This window comes from Marmota flaviventris, chromosome 11, assembly GCF_047511675.1.
Source record: "Marmota flaviventris isolate mMarFla1 chromosome 11, mMarFla1.hap1, whole genome shotgun sequence".
Lineage (NCBI taxonomy): Eukaryota > Metazoa > Chordata > Mammalia > Rodentia > Sciuridae > Marmota > Marmota flaviventris.
The window spans coordinates 84,847,194-84,863,303 of NC_092508.1; the positions used below are offsets into that span (position 1 = coordinate 84,847,194).

The following is a 16,110-nucleotide window of genomic DNA, read 5'->3' on the forward strand; positions in this document are numbered from 1 at the left end:
CTTGCACTTGTATAGTCCTTCACAGTTTACTAAAATTCTTTCCCATGCAGCTCTGGACCAAGTCTCAAGTCTGTGAGCTGGCATTAGAGAAGCAGCCTAGGGCCAGGAAACCAGGATAGAACCACAGACCAGGAGTTCTAATGAGGTTGTTGCAAGTATTTATTCTGGGGTCACAGCCAGCGTTCAGAACCAGAAGTCAGAGAGTTAACCAAGCCAAGGCCCAAGATCCAAGCCAGGAGTCAGAGCCAAGGCTATGGGCAAAGCCAAGAAGCAGTCACAGGATTAGCACATCAGAACAAGCCCCAGAACTGCTGCTGAACCCATGGTCCTCCCTAAGGCCCTGTGTCCTTTGGAGGCATTCTCTGTCCACGGTCTGGCATTCCCCAAATGCAATCTATGAGGTGAGAATGGGACAAGTGAGAATAACCTCTGCCTTTGCAGGAACCTTTGCCTTGAAGAACACACCAAGAATCGTATGGAGAGTGTCTTAACTACCTTCTGCACATTCTTTTAAAACAGGTAAGTATTTTGTAAAATACTAACTCTGAATATTATTTATGAATTTACTAAAATATCTGGCAGTCATGGGAGCCTTATTTTACATCAAATTAAAGTCAATGGAAAAATATGATTTCAAATTTAATTGGATTTCTCTCCAAGAATTTTAAAAATAGAAAATGCCAAATTCTATTTTGAGTAATTTCCTATGATATCATATAATTGGTCTTTCTTTATTCACCTTATTCTAGGGAACTTCCTTTATTCACCCAGATTTCCTTCTATTTATTTTAGATTTGATGTAGCAAAAAAAAAAAAAGACTAAAATCACCTAAATAAGAAACCAGTTTAGGTGATCTCTAATTAAGAACCAGTTTACTGACCTAGTTTTCTCCAAAATAAATGTTGCAAAATAGACTTGTCTTTTTAAATATAATTTTGAGTAATAATATATTCAAAAATAGCTCAAAAAACTTTAAAATTCCATGTAATAAGTATACTAGGAATAAGATTCCTTGGAATATGATAATTAACAAAAAATAGTGCCCCCACCCTTACATGTCTTCTAGTCTCTGGAGAAGATAGACAAGCAACTTAGTAATACAGAGTAATGAGGCCTTTCTTTGCTGGCAGAAGTGTTTAGTTTTGTGCCCTCGAGGTTTAGTTCCATACCACCATACATGAAAGTAAACACTGTCATTAATTCCTTGCTAATTCTTCAGAATTTTACAATTTATAATCACATATAAAACTATGTTCTCATTTCTTCCTTTTCTAAGCAAAACATAGCACATTGCTTACTCTGAACCTTGCTCTTTTTTTGGTATAAGCAGAGATTTTTCACATTCTTTAGAGTTGCATAGTATTCCATTGTTGAAATGTACATAATAATTTAACCAATCATTTAATAGAGACAATTAACATAGACATTTATGTTGTTTCCAGGTATTTATAGCTACAAACAATGTAGTCATGTCATACTTGTCTATACACCATATTGTACTTATGCAATGATATCTCAAAAATGCTAGAAATAAATTTGATGAATTAGGATGTTTTGCATTTTTAACTGTAATATAGATAAAGGCCTTTCACAGTGTCACATCAATTCCTATTTCCCCACGGCCTCACCAACAAACAATTTAAACAAACTTTTGACTTTTGCTACTCTGTAAGTGAATAACTCTGGTATCATGACACTGTTTAATTGGTATAGCTTTTATTATGGGTGTTATAGAGCATCTGCTCATATATAAGAGACAATGGTGTGTTTCCTATGCACAAACTTTGTATTTCTCTTAAATTTTTGGTTCTTTTAAATTATTGATTTCTAAAAGACCTTTATGATATCAGCCCCTTTTCTACAGCATGAATACCCAGAACGAGCTTTGTTTATCTTTAGAATTTTAAATAATCTTGGCTAGGCACAAGTTTTTGTTTTCATTTTCGTTTGTCAAATGTATTAATCTGGTTTGGCTTTTATAAAACAATAAAATGAAAATACATTAATAAGATAATCAAAATACATTCTTTCTTCCAAAATAACATTATACTTAAAATCTGGATTTCACTAGATACAGGAAAAAAAAAAAAACAATATCCAATATCACCACAATGATTAGCATGGAACGAAAGGTGCTGACCAAAAAACACTGAAGAAAAGAAATGAAAATAGAAGTCAAAAAACATAATGAGGCATAACCAAAAAATGTTCAGAAATTACGTTAATGCCAATGCAGGATGAAAGAAGAGTGAGGTGAATGGAAAACGCAACTTTCCCTAGTCACAACCTTTTAAAAATGTCAATTTATCTGAAGTTAATGTATACTTTTTTTTTTAACAAATCTTTTCCTGTTTTAAGAACTCTTTATCATTTGGAAGTGTCCCCCAAGGGCACATGTGTTAATGGCTTGGTCTTCACCATGTGGTGCTGTCTGGTGGCAGTAGAACCTTTAAGAAATGGGGCGTCTATAAACACTGGTGTGGCTACATCTCCACAGTATGATGATTTCAGACCTTTTGCATACATACTGAGGAGTGAGATAGCCGGATCATATAGTGGTCCCCTTCCTAGTTTTTTTGAGGACTCTCCACATGTGGAAGCTAGTCCAAAATAAAGAAGAAAAGAAAAGGGGGGGTGGGTGGGGGAGGGAATTCCACTGAAATGGAAGAAATATCAGTGGAATAGAAGAAGGGGGTAAGGAGGAGGAAGGTAGATATAGGGAGAACTCACTCATTAGGTCAGAATGAGTCTGACCTAACTTTCCTATGTACACACATGAATAGACCACAATAAGTCTCACTCTTACATACAACCCCAAGACACTAACTTAAAAAAAAAAAAATCTTAAATAAGTAGCAGACACATCAATAGGTTGGAAGGAAGGGAACAGGGGCAGGAAGAAGGGGAGGGAAAGGAAGTACTGGGGACTGAATGAGAGCAAATTATATTTCATGCTTTTATAATTATGTCAAAATGAATTCTAATGTTATGTATAAGTAAAAAGAATCAATACAATTTTTTTTTTTTAATGGAGTCTCATGGAAGGAAGTTAGGTCATTGGAGTTATCTCCAGAGATATTGGGATCCCAGACACTCTCTCTCACTTTTGGCCACCTGGCTGTCATTAGGTAAGTGGTTCTCCTCTGTCACTTGCTATTGCCATGACATGCCACGGGGCCAAAACAATAGGGCCAAGTAACAATGATCTGAAACCATTCACCAAAATAAACCTTTCCTTCTTATAAGTCATTCATTTATCTCAGGTGTTTTGCCACAGTTACAGAAAGCTAACACAGAACTAGCCAAAATAATCATAAAATCTACATGAGAAAAAAAGTACACAAGAATATCCATGAACATCTAATACAGAAAAAGCCCTAATGTAAATTAGTTCTACAATATTAGAACATATTCTAAATCCTCAATAATTAAAACAGCATTCAATTATCACATAAATATCAACAAACTTTGTTATAAGAAATACAAAAACAAGTCTAATAAATATAGAAATTGAGTTTACAATAAAAACATCACCTCAAATCAGTGCAGAAAATCCAACTATTCTATAAATTTTCTGGACGCATGGATACCCATCCAAAACAAAATATTGGATTCATACTTCATGCACTTCAAGTACCATTTCATCAATGCATCAATATTCCTAAAAAATGGAAGGATGGGGGAAGGGAAGGAAAGGGAAGGGCAGAGAAAGTGGGGAGGATAGAGAAGAAGAAAGGGAAAGAGGGAGGGAGGAGAGAAGGAAGGAAGAAAATGCATTGTAGGTGAGCTGTTTCATAACTTTGAAACAGTGAAGACTTCTAACTGTGAAGCAAATGTACATTTTAGTATTTTTTTTAAATTGTTCTACACAATTCTAAAACTTTAAGATTTTTTTCCTGGAATAAAATACCAGTCTGTGCCAAACCTTAAGCAGCTACTTTTCAGAAATAAATGTACAATCTATTTTCTTTCAAGTAGAGTGATATATACAAAAATATCAGAGAAATATAAACACAGAAAAGGAACCTGATTTTAAAGGGCCTCTGGTTGAGATACTGAAATAAAAATTCTGAGAGATCTTTCAAGTTAAGTATGCTAATCCCTTGTATATTTTAGAAGGAACATGGATTATAAAGATTTACAGTCAGAAGATACAGGTTCAAGTTCTCATTCTCTCCCTTACCAACCACATAACCTTAGGAAAATGACTTAATCTTTCTGAAATTTAATTTTCTAATCAACTAATGGGATTAATGAGATAATTCCTATTGATGTCACAGGGTTAGTATTGTGATTAAATAATCTAATACATCTGAATTAGACTTCATAATCTTTAAAAACTACACAAATATTCATTGCTATTTAATAAGTTATATATTTAAGCACAATAAAAATGTAACTTTTGGGGGCTAGGTTTGTGGCTCAGTGGTAGAATGTTCACCTAGCATGCTTGAGGCACTGGGTTTGATCCTGGGCACCACATAAAAATAAAACGAAGGTTATTGTGTCCACCTGCAACTGGAGAAAAAATATTTTAAAAATATATCTAACTTTTAAATATTTTTAATTGAAAATAGACACAGTGCCTTCATTTGTTTGTTTGTTTGTTTTTATGTGGTGCTGAAGATCAAACCCAGTGTCCTCATACTTGCTAGGCCACAACCTCAGCCCCATATTTATGTTTTAATATAAGAAATCCAGATTATCAAGTTTATGGGGACACTCTATGGAGCATGATAGCAGTCTTGGAATTTATAGAGCTGAAGCTAGAACATGTTTGCTGCTTTCTATGAAACTACATTTTATTGATTTGAACTTTATTATATAAAACTAAATTGGATCACTATGCAGAAAAATAATTATCCCAAATGGCAAATTATCAACTGCCAAGAGTCAATGTATAGAAGCAGCAGAAGGTACTGTGAGAAGTTGAGGCAGAGGCAAGTCCCTGGCACCTTTAGTGAAGCCAGTCCAAAGAATAGAGTGCTCACAAAGACTTCGCAGAGGGACGTTAGCTAAGGAAGAAACAAAGAAAGTGGCCATCCCTGTTCTCATGTGGGACCATTACTTCTGTGCCCCAACCTCTCTATCCACAGAGACACACTAGTGGCAAGATGAAAAATGATGGCCTCTTTGCCCCTCTGGGTTTTAATAACTCAGAGAAAGGAATTTTCAGATATAATGTGTGACATACCCTGATGATAACAACAACAACAAAAAAAATATTTGAAATAAAGACACCAGGAGAGGAGAGGATCTTCAGTTTTGCTTTGTAATCTTAAATATACTATGCAGGCAGGTAGGTTCAAGCCAACTAGCTCCTTATAACAATACTTAGATGGACTCTATATACCTAGACTAGGAAGTGATTCTCTGGAAATGACTAGGCTCACCTTCTGGGCTGAAAAAGTGTACAGCTTACAATATATAGTTATATACTTTACAGCACACAGAATGTATTCTAATCCTATTTCTGATCATAAGAATGGAACAAACCAAATTAAAAAATCAACAACCTTTCTCCTGCCTCCCCCAAAAAGAAAGAATAAAAGTATTTTGGGGCTGGGGTTGTGGCTCAGCGATAGAGCGCTCGCCTAGCATGTGCAAGGCCCTGGGTCTGATCCTCAGCACCACATAAAAATAAATAAATAAAATAAAGATATTGTGTCCAACTAAAAAATAGAGATTTAAAAAAAAAAGTCTCGTGTTCAGGAAAAAAATATTGACCATATTAGTATGAATCCTTTCACAACCTTGCTCAGTTTCCTTGTCTCATAGTTTCTCCTTTCTTTAAGGTTTACATTGCTAATATTAGAAAAATTTTTCTGTGCTTGTTAATTTGCCCAAACAATGGTTTTTATCAATTGCATTATTGGAGTGGTCATCAGCAGAATTCTATGTGACTGAACTGCTCTGCATATGTTCTGAAGAGTATTGGTGTCTGTGTTGACACTCAGATTGATAAGGTGTAGCTTGAACTTGTGGGCTAGGCATCTTAGTTCCACCCACTACCAATGGTAAGCTGGAATTGGTTTCTACCACTTGCCAGAGGTGGTTATATACATCTCTTTCCAAATCAGCCAATTTTAAGCCACTATGGCAGTGGCTTAAAATTGGCCACAGTAGGAGTGTTTACACCATGGAAAATGGCAAAAGCTAAAACTACTCTGCTCCCCAAGAAAGCCACTTGTTATTTTCCAGCACACACTATCTTATTTTCTCTCCATAGGACCACTGCTTTCTGAGCAGTTGTGATAAAAGGGGGACCTTAAATACAATTTGACAGATTTGCATTCACTCATAATACAAACTGAAAACAAGTGCCTCCTTACACCAAAACAAGAACCATGCTGTGCCAGGTATAATACCATTTGACATCTTCCAGAAGCAGGGCCTTGAGCTGTTAACTCTATAATCACTTTATGGCACTGTTGGGGACCCATACTTGAAAGGCAGTCATATTTCTAGCTGGCACAAATTGAGTCCAATCTTTTTTGTAGTGAGTGATTTGGTTTGCTTGGTTTTAAACTGTCCCCAATGCACTAAGGTCATCAAAATTTAATGGTAGCTTGCTAAAGTTGAATTCAATTGGCTGAACGAGAACAGACAGATATGAGAAGATATCGTAGTGTAACTGTTTGCACACTAGTGCACCATTATTTGCAGAAGAAATGCAAAAAAAAAAATCAAAAGTTGAAATAATCAGTTGCTCAAAGCTTAGTGTGTGGAGAGTGGGAGGAAGGGCTGCATTGCTGCTGCTCAGTGATCCATTAATGAACTAGGCTCCATTGTTCTTGGGCAACAGTGTAGGGATAATGTTGATGCCCAGTGGATTCTGTTTTCCCTATCCAATCTTCTTTCCCTGACTCTACCTTTCAGCAAATATGTTGCCGAGATGACCACAAACACTTACCCTCTTAAATGCCAGATTATTCAAAATCTTCCTTCAATGGATGTCCTGTATGGTATTTGTCATTTGCTTACATGCTTCCAAAACTTGGAGGTTAAAGACACAATGCTCCTTCTCCCATATCTCAGAATGTGAATTTGGAAATAGAACCTTTAAAGAAATAAGATAAAAATGGTATCTTTAAGGAGGGTCCTACTCTACTATGATTTATGCTCTTATAAGAACAGGAGATTTGGATAAAGATGACACCACACACAGACACCATATAAAGACACTGGAAGAAAACAGCTATTTGCAAGCTTCAAAGGAACAACCTTGTCCACACCTTGATCTTGAACTTCCAACCTTTAGGTACTTGAGAAAATAAACCTGTGTTATTTAAGCCACCCAATCTGGCATTTTGTTATGACATTGTCTAGTTACAGATAGCTAGCCCGAGCCCTAATTAAGACAGTACTCTCTATTGTAGACTGAATTGTGTCCACCCCAAATTCTTATGTTGAAGCTCTATCAATGGGTGACTGCCTAGAAACCAGGGAAAGAAGTCTTACCATACACCAACCCTGACAGCCTCTTGACCTTGGAACTCTAGTCCCCAGAACTTTGAGAAAATTAATTTCTACTGTCGATGCCACCTAGTCTGTATGATTGGCTATGGCAGCTAAGCAGACTGTTATACTTTTCCTTTGTATGCTGTGCTGCAAAGTCAGTATTGGAAAATCATTAGACAAATGCAGTTACCTATGAGGCAATATCCAAAATGGAATCTAAGAATAAAATAATTCCACTTTGATTTTCTAAAATTTCAAGTTTATTTCAAACAAGAAATGAATAACTTACACTTCACTATTATACTTTCTTTTTAGCCTCTGAAGGCTCAATTCTCAAAATAGGAAATGTAAAAATTGACATTAAGTTACTGGTAGACAGTAACCTTAGAGGCTACCTATATTGCTCTAGGGGCAAAATTCTTCACTGAAATTATTCATCAGTATAGTTACCTAGGAAGAAACATGAACACTGCCTGACCACTAGGTTATCATATGTTCTACCAATGTCAGAGTCATCCAAATATATGGTGAATTACTGTGATGCCCCATTAGCCTCTGCACCTTGGAAGATGCCCCACTGAATCAGTGATTAGCACTGTAGAAGAAATTCAAAACAGACCAACTGAATGTTTTTCATGGTTCTGTCATTCCAACTCTGAATCATTTTCAATCTTCTCTTTGCCTTTTAAAGTAACCAGGGTGGTTGGTATCAACAAATACCCTTGAGTCTCCAGCTTCTAGCTTCTAGTTGACTTTATCAATAGAGTAGATCAAGAACTAGAGGAGAGTGAGGCTAAGGTATTTATTGCAGATGACTGAGGAGTGATTGAAGTTGTCTTTTGTAGATTACCACTGCAGTGGTCAGCCCTCTCCATTAGATCCCCTCTCTGAGATCCTGTAACCTATTCTTCTTTTATACCTTTATATTTAGATTGGTAAAACCTCCCTCCTCTTCCAAATGACTGGCTACTGCACCTAACCTTCTTAACATGGGTGTTGCCTATAGCTTTGTAAACAATCACTTTATTAAACTTTACTGATGTATAAGTCAGGTTTTTTTTTTTTTTTTTTTAACTGTTGTAATGAAAAGATCTAACCCAGAACAACTGCAGAAGAGGAAAAGTTTATTTGAGAGCTCACAGTTTCAGAGCTTTCAGTACATAAGGAGGCTGGCTCCATTCTTCATGGCTCCAGGTAAGGCAGAACATCATGGTGGAAGAGCAAGGCAGAGAGAAGTAGCTCATGTTATGATGAGAAAGCCAAGAGAGTGATCTCCACTTGACAGATACAAATATACATCTCAAAGCCATGCCTCCAATGCCCCACCTCCCTTCAATTACCACTCAGTTAATCCCATCAGGCGATCACTTCACTGATTGGGTTAAGGCTCTTGCAACACAATCATTTACCCTCTGAATCCTCTCACATGGTTGTACATGTGAACTTTTGGGGGACACCTCACATCCAAACCATAACATTCTATCCCCTGGCTCCCAAAAGCTCATGCTTATTTGACAATGCAAAATACATTTAGTCCATTCCCCAGAGTCCCTATTGTCTCAACAGTTCTGAGATTACTCAAAGTTCAAGTCCAAAATCTTCTCTGAGGCTCAAGACCATCTTGCATTGTGAGCTCCTATAAAATTAAAAGCAATTTACAAATATCCAGTATAAAAAGGTACACAGTAAACATTTCCATTAACAAAAATAGGGGCATAGGAAGAAGGGATGGGACCAAAGCAAGATAGAAATCCAGCTCAGCCAAAAAGTCCTGTAGTTCTGTGTGTGGCATCTTGAGCACATGGCATGATATCATCTCCAAAAGGCTTCTGTAACTCTGCCCCTACACCTTGTTGGTTGTAGCCCAAGTGGCCTTTCTACTGACTTGTCTGGTTCAATCTCTACAGCTTTCCTAGGACAGTGTCCCACATTACTGGAATTTCTTAATCTCGGAGGTCTCCACTGTAGCTTCGGCTTCCTCTGCACATCTCCATGCTTTGCCCTCTCAGGGGCTGCCTGCAGGGAGTCTGACCTGTTGCAAGTTGCTTGGCCTTCCAGGCTTTCCTTTGAAATCTTCCACCAGATTAAGAAATCCATCACTTTTAAAATCAGCCTCACAGAAACTCTTACCACATGGGCAAAATGCAGACAACTTCTTAGCAAGAACATAACAGTAATGGCCTCTAGTCCAATTACCAATAGTGTCCTCTGAACCCTCTTGAGCCCTGTCTTCATTGTCTGTGGTTCTACTGGCATTCTGGTCTTCTGTGATTCCTCCAGAATTGAACATTAAGCTCTGCTTACAACCATCTAAAGCATTTCCTGCGTGCACTGCTAAGCATCTTGAAATTCCTCCAAACAAGTCCAGAATGTTCCCAAAGCTTCTGAACCACATGGTCAGGTTAAGTCACAGCAATGGCCCCACTCTGGATACCGATTTCTGTATTAGTCAGTATTCTCTAGAGGAATAGAAACAATAGGAATTATGATAATAAGAAGGGGATTTATTCGATTAGCTTACATGACCAGCAGCCAGAGAGCCTACAATGGCTGTCTGCAGGCTGGAGAACTGGACCAAGCAGTAGCTATGCAGTCTAAGAGGCTGAAGCCTCAGAATAAGAGGGATCAATGATGCTACCCAATCCAAGACCAAAGGCTTCTAAAAACTCCCTGGAGAATCACTGGCAGAGCTCACTTTGGAAGACTGAAGGAGCAAGAGTCTGATATCCTCAGATGATTACAGCAACAAACAAGAACCAGTTCAAGAAGAATTGAGCTTGCATCTGCTGCTGCTTCCTTATTCTTCCAATTTTTTTTTTTATTCCACCCAAGCCACCATCCTATTGGATGGTGTTGTCCATATTTAGGGAGGGTCTCCACTTTAGTTCCCTACCCTACATGCCAATCATTCCTAGAACACACCTTCATTGACATGCCCTGGAAGCCTCTTAATCTTTGGCATCTCTTAATCCAATCAAGTTGACAATCCAAATTTACCATTACAACTGAATTGGCCACTTTTACAAGAGAATTTACACCAAACACATCAGTCTTCTTCACATCCCCAACCCAAGTAACTGTGGAGAAATATGTTCCCACATAAGGATCTTTGTGTTTTTGTAATTTCTCCTCTGAAGCTCTCTTTCAATTTTTCATGTGACTGGCTCTCTTTCATCATTTCAGAGAGTTCTTTTTACAGTCATTTTTTTTTAATTTCAGAAGTCCCTCTTCTTGTCATTGTTCCATTTCATGTCTTAGCATTTATCAGAATCAAAGTATATATTTATTCATTCAGTGTCTATCACTCACCTTTTTCTATAGACTCCATAAGATTAGAGATCATGTCTATATTACCATGTATTCAGTGGTCAGAATCATGCATGGGAATAGTAGGCTCTCAATAATTATACATATCTATATACCACCCATCCCTATTCCCCCTGCTTTCTTCATGCAAATGCATGCACCCACACAGACCATCTTCACAATGCACATACACATTTAAGATATCTATAACATTTTAATAGCTAATTTCTACAGACTGCCTTATATGCTATTTTAATTGAGTTACATATATAAAAAAAATTGGAAGTGAGAGAAATGGACATAATGTCTGACTGTCCTATTACCTATATGTTTAATGTTCCTATAAATATAGATATACTAATGAATTGAATCCATAAACTAATCTGGTACATCATTCCCAAGGAAGGAATTGGACATTGGGGAAAATGGTCTTAATCATTAATTAGGCCCCCATTCCTATTTTTAAATAAAAAGTAGCACATCAATAACAAGTTAAAGTATAATGATGGAACACTTAATATTAAGTGAAAGAAAAACCAAGGAGTTATGGATGAGGTTTGAAACACTTTGGAGTCTGCACAAGAAGGGATTTGGTCTTTTTCTTTCCACCTATAATTCATAATTGAGATGACATTGGCTCCTCTAGGGTACATAGAGATTGTGGAAAGATTGAACATTTAAAAGATTTCGAACATGTCTAGAGATGTCTCTCCCTTAATTGCATAAGGGCAAAGCTTTTATTTCAACTCTGGCCAAGGAAACCCTCGTCTTAAAACTGTTTTCATTTGACAAAATGTTTACTCTCCGAAGAAAGAGGCAGGACTGTGCACAGTTGATGAGCCAGCTCTGAAGTGGTTATGTATGAAAAAAAGGAGAGATCCAAGGAATGGGCAAGGAAAACTTGCCAAAATTATCATGACATCAGGGTGATAGATCAAATCCATGACCTTGCAAATCTTGGGAAATCTGTGTATACAAAATGCATGGCACAATCATGAAACTTCTAAAGACATTCTCCAAACAGTCATATATTACAAACTGCTAAATTGTATATCACATTGAATAAGATGTTAATGTTTCAGAGACTTTGAAAGCAAACATGCTTATATATGCAGATTTCAGTTATAGAGAAATCCTTGTCTTAATTCAACTGTGCATACCTTTTTCTTTCCACAAATGTAGCCCAACTGCCAGGCAGCTGAAAGATAAAGACAAACACTGAGAACAAAGCCCAGCACCAGAACTAAGAAATTTGATTCATGCTCTGAGGTTCCATGCCACTTCTGGCTGCCATGAGATGTTTACTACATATAAAGGACAGAGGGAGTGAACATTGATTATGAGCTCACTTGAAAGTCTCTCACACCCAATAAACTGTGTTTCATTTAGGAGGTCTGGTTGGGATCAGCTGAGACCATCCTATCAGTGTGATTGCTCTGGAAGTTCTGAGATAATCCTGCATGGTCACAAATATTATTACTTGATCAATAAAAACCTCATTTTGCAATGCTAGAATGATGAAGATAAATAATACATACACAATTAATGATGTATGTATGGCAGGGGTTTGGAGTTAAATAGCCTTGTCTCAGTACTTCCACTGTTTGACTATGAAATTCAGTTTATTGTGCTCCTTCCTCAGTTCCCAGACTCAATTTTATCTACCTATTTCATGCAAGCTACTTTGCTAGAAAATGAGGAGATACCAAGATGACTAAGAAATTTAACATGTAATAAAAAGTGTAGCCTAGTCATGGTAACTTACATTAATACCTACAACAGGGGAAACATTAGGATTAACCACATCAGGAGTCACTAAGTCTTATAGCTGAGGGGAAAGCAAAAAATTCATATAGCCAAAGTCCCTGAGTTGAGCTGACAAGCTAGACATTCATTTTCACTCTCGATTTGTATATACTAATTACACTTAAGACTTTAATGGAGGTAGATTTTATCCTTAAACAAATATCTTTCTGATGAGGGTCCACCTTGGATTTTGATGAGGAATAAACTATACCATTTCTGGAGGAAAAAGTGGCTCAGAGATGAAAAGTACAATTGAAATTGTACAGCAAATAACACACATACACAACCTTGTAGGCTGCCACTGTGGCATAGCATTTAGAATTTATTTGAGTTATATAACCTGTGTTTTTTTTAAAAAAAGTTCTTAGAATATAAAAGTTTAAGATCTACACATAAGTGCCTACCATTGGAAATCAAACATATTAGACACCTTTTCAACAATTTTGAGTATTTGTGTGAACCAATCTCCACCAGTGTAGTCTTTGGTGAAGGAAGAAGAGGCAATAAAAAGTGTTCAAGGATGTCTAAGGAAGTTTAATAGCCATGGAAGAGGAAATTGTTTAGAAACTAAGAAATAAAAAGATACAAATTCTGAACTACGTCTCACTGTGCTCACTGAGTCTTCGGCACCTAGATCATCAGTACACATGGTACCCTTTAAATATTTGTTTTAAAATATAATGAATTAATTTCTAGTTTTCATGGAAAAAATGATGAGCACAAAAGACTATAAATTTCAGGTAGTTCGACCATGGCATGTACCATGTGAAGAACAGCATGACCAAGGCAGTATGAAGTGACTCTCCCGTCTTCACTTATCTAGAACAAAGTGTGCATGATACAGAGGAAGCACATGGGAGGAAGAATAAAATTCAGGAGGTTCCATCACGCATTAAATATGCATTAAATACGTCCTGTACATAAAATATCCTTTTATTTAATCCTCAAAACCATATAAATTAGATATTACTCTTCATCCTACAGATAAGAAAACTAAATTGCAAGTGTAAACAGTGGACATGTTCAAAAGAAATAAGGAAAAGAGAAAGCGTCTTCAGGTCAAAGACACAAAGCACCCCAAATTAAATTCTCCTTCTAAACATTGACATATTAATTTACCCCTTTTACTAAAAATAACAATAGGCAAATTGTATACATAAGAAATGTTTCTGTGGGATTGCACATGTATGCCCATTTACATTGGCTGATAAAACTAAAAACCCCTTTGGAAAAATGTAATGAACAAATCCAGAAAACAGCTTCACCAAAACCTCCTATAAATGATCTCAGTTCTGTTTTGGAAGAAACTACTCTCTAAGGAGAAATGAAGCAAGTTTTAGTTTCAACATTCACTCTCTTTTTGTACCATTCATGAATAAATTGGGCTAATTGTTGAATGTGAGAAGTGATGGTTTTATGATACATATGTTACTGACCCCAAACTATTGGTGGCTACATTCAGCATCTTTAAGAAAGAAGTTAGGTTGAGTCTAGAAAAAAGAGCTGTGATTCCCAAGTTCAGTCTTGTATGCTCTTTGCAGCTCACATATATGTATGATAGGTAACTCCAGATAACAAGTCCACAAACCTGAAGCACTGAGGAGTTTCAAATATCACATAACATTTCAATATTTAATATGTATTTGAAGCATATCAATTTCTGCATATAAAGAGTGACTAGCACATCATGCATTACAATGTCATACTAGTTCTGAGGAACAACGGCTTTCAATTTAAAGAATAAAACACCCTCCAGCTGAAGAAAATTCTCACATTACAATATGTTTAAAAGAATCTATTCCAGTTGTGGTTGGTTGTCTATGAGAAATCTTTTTTCATAGGGAAAAAAAAAATGAACATTCCCATGTGAAAGTCTTTCTTGCAAGAGAAAAAAACTGCACATTGCATTTTATACAAACTAGGTGAATTCAAAATGATGGATCATTTCAAAAATATTCATTATACTATTTACTTACATAAATGTGGTTGTATAAAAAGTAAAAAAGGAATGCATTCACAATTGGTTTAAGTAATTTTCTCTTGGCAAACCACCATATAAAACAGGGGCGTCATGGCGCCACAGAATTCTGAATTGTGGTGGAGCATCATCAGTACACATGGCATTAATCTTTGTCTCGTTGCAGGAGACACCCTTGCTTGCATTAGCAGGCTGCCTCTTAAATGTAAGATGGTGTAATGTAACTCAGGTTTAAATAACACAATAAATAAGATCTATTTCTCTTTGGTCTTTCTCACCAATTTTTTCCAACCCCTTTTTGTTAAAGTGTTTCTTTTTTTTTTTTTTTTCTTTTTACAAATTTTAATGTAAATAACAACATATTTATGGGGCGGGGGTGGGAGATTTCCAAAGTGTATGGTAAAAGAAGAAGCTCAAGGGATTAACATCAATTTTTTTAATATGTTAAGCAATTGAAAGATTTTTTTTTTAACCGTCTTACATATGTGAACATAGCATAATGACTTACCCCACTTTCTTACTTGTCTTTTAGCAAACTGACAGTCTCAATATTTTGGAAGTCTCACTGTTTTATATCACTTCATGGTCCCCATGACAAGGGAACATTTAGTTGCCTTTAATGTCTTCTAATTAAATACTCAAAACATTCTTAAATTCTTCTTTGTCCAAATATAGATATATTTTAAAATAACATACTTTTCCAAATGCATTTTTCTATTGAACTGAGAAGCTTTCAGAAACTGTCCCCACTGAACATAATGACTATTTAAGGAAACAAGCTATTTATGTGGAAATATTAAGAGGGATGATTTTGATAACCCACACTCAAGGCCAAAATAAGGATCATTGGGACTTTTACTGAAGAAGTTAATGGAGGCCAGGCCATTGGCAAATGACCTTGAAATCCCTCGATGTAGCCTCAAATTGGCTTCAGCACAAGCTTATTATTAATGCAGACAGCTAGTTTATACCATGAAAAGCACATGGTATCTCTCTGTGAAACCATAGCTGTCACTCAGGGTCCCCCAGATGCAAATAAAAGCATCAATGGGACTGCATCTTTACACTTTTTCATGTATTTAATAAATATACAAGTTTATTAAATATCATTTTGTTTCCTATGAAAATTAGAATTCATCTGCTCAGTAGAACCTTTATGTACACACACACACATGAATTATTATATAAAGGTATTAAAATGAAACATATTATCTTACAAAACTTGACTCAGAATTTAAATTGTTCTTTCCTCTGATTAGTAATACCCTGGAGACACATATCAAAAACCTTTGTTTTTAGGTAACACAACACCTAAAAACCATTTTCCCTAGTATTTTTGAAAGTTGATATATTTTAGATCTTGCACACATACACACACACACTCACTTAGTCACCCAGACAGAAAGAAGTTGTTTGCTCAGTTTGCAGGTACATAATCATTAGGGAATGGGTTTCACTATGGGAAATTTGAGTACCATATATTGTGAGTGTAAAATAAAGCCTGGGAAGTAATAATAATAATAATAATAATAATATTGTTCTTTTGTTATTATTTTAT

At 36.2% G+C, this 16,110-nt stretch overlaps 1 long non-coding RNA gene across 1 annotated transcript in view; it reads left to right on the plus strand.

Annotated features, from left to right (window-relative positions):
• The first annotated feature begins 327 nt into the window (after window positions 1-327).
• Window positions 328-16,110, plus strand: part of LOC139707718 (uncharacterized) — a 62,876-nt gene continuing 47,093 nt past the window's right edge. The window contains exon 1 of the long non-coding RNA XR_011709185.1: window positions 328-519. This is a non-coding gene — a long non-coding RNA (uncharacterized lncRNA). The remainder of the gene's footprint in view (window positions 520-16,110) is intronic.